The sequence below is a fragment of the Bison bison genome, unplaced genomic scaffold, assembly GCF_000754665.1.
Source record: "Bison bison bison isolate TAMUID 2011002044 unplaced genomic scaffold, Bison_UMD1.0 scf7180017864366, whole genome shotgun sequence".
NCBI lineage: Eukaryota > Metazoa > Chordata > Mammalia > Artiodactyla > Bovidae > Bison > Bison bison.
In genome coordinates, this window is record NW_011494938.1 from 121,873 (window position 1) to 123,266 (window position 1,394).

At 55.2% G+C, this 1,394-nt stretch overlaps 1 protein-coding gene across 1 annotated transcript in view; it reads right to left on the bottom strand.

The window, feature by feature from the left end:
* LOC104999959 (melanoma-associated antigen 10-like) overlaps positions 1 to 1,394 on the bottom strand; it is a 13,112-nt gene that overhangs the window by 1,673 nt on the left and 10,045 nt on the right. The window lies entirely within an intron of this gene.

The following is a 1,394-nucleotide window of genomic DNA, read 5'->3' on the forward strand; positions in this document are numbered from 1 at the left end:
AGTGAGGTGGCTCCCCAGGGTGCAGGCAGCACAGCCCGAGGTTCTGGGGACGAAGGGGGAAGGGATTTGGGTCTTGTGGGGTCCTGTCTGTTCTGGGGTGGGGAGTCCCTGCCTGGTGCATTCTCAAGGCAGGCACCTCACCTCAGCTTGACTCCTCGTGCTGCCTGGACCTCCTCTGATCTGTGACCTGTAGACACGAGCTTCAGACCTGGGCTTTCACCTCCTAGTTCCTGGAGCCCCTGTGAGAGGAAACAAGGGGGCACCTTGGCTGTAAACTGTGGCACAGTGTTGGGCCCCTTGGTGCTGGTAGGAGGGTGGACTTTGTGAGGTCCTCACTCTTCTGGGATGGATGGTCCCATTTGTGCTCACGCAGGGCTCTCACCTTTTCCCTGGAAGGATGTGGGCTCTCCTCACTGCAGGCCTGAGACAAAACTCTCAAAACAGGATCCCTAGACTGAACAGAAGGAAGTTATGGGGCTTCACATCTAACTATGTCTGCCCAGGGCCTTCCCAGGGGGAAGAGCAAGGGGTGGCCGAATACTGTAGGGTCCATCTGTCCTGGGATTGGGGGGGAGGTCTGCTCAGTTCTAACCTTAATGCCTGGCAGAGCTTCCTTCTGTTTACCTCAATCCACCTTCCTTAAATGAAGTGTCTCACCTTTATGTAAGAACAAAGATGGAAATGAGAGGGCACCACATGCAGTCAAACTGCTTCAGGTCCTCCTGTGGCCAACAGAAAGGGCAGGGATAGCCGGGGTTTAGTACATTTTCGCATGAGTTCAGCCAGTCCTCTCTCAAGGTCCTCACCACTACTCTTGACAAAGCCTGAGCCTCCTACCTCTGTGCACTTGAGTACAATACCATATGCTGATACCTCACCTCAGGTGGCCATGCAGGAAGTCAGGAAACAGCACATTTGCAACCCCTCCCCCATCCCATCTGGGGCCTCTTGGGGTTGACAGTAGGGGCATGTTTTTGTGAGGTTCCCTCTTTTCTGGGGTTCAGGGTTTCCAGTCTCTCTCAGACCCCAATGCAGAAGTAAGTACAGGCCTAATGTTCTCATCCAGCCCCTGGGGCTTCCCGGGGCTGTCAGCAGGGCTGGAAATCTGTGGGGTCCCCGTCTGTTGTAGGGTACAAGTTCCCCTCAGTCTTCCCTCAGGGGTTTGACTCCTTCCCTTGACTCCTGTTAGGACACTGGAGTCTCCCCTCTCCCCACTGAGGCCTCACCCCTTTCACCACATTCCCAGTCTCATTGAGACCTGGATGTCAGGAAATGCTGACTGTAGTCATCCCACCACAGGGCCTCCCAGAGCCCAAACTTGTCTGGAGCCCAAGTTCCCCTTAGTCCTCCCTCAGAGTCCTCATCTTGACTCCCTGCAGGACCTGGGACTTTTC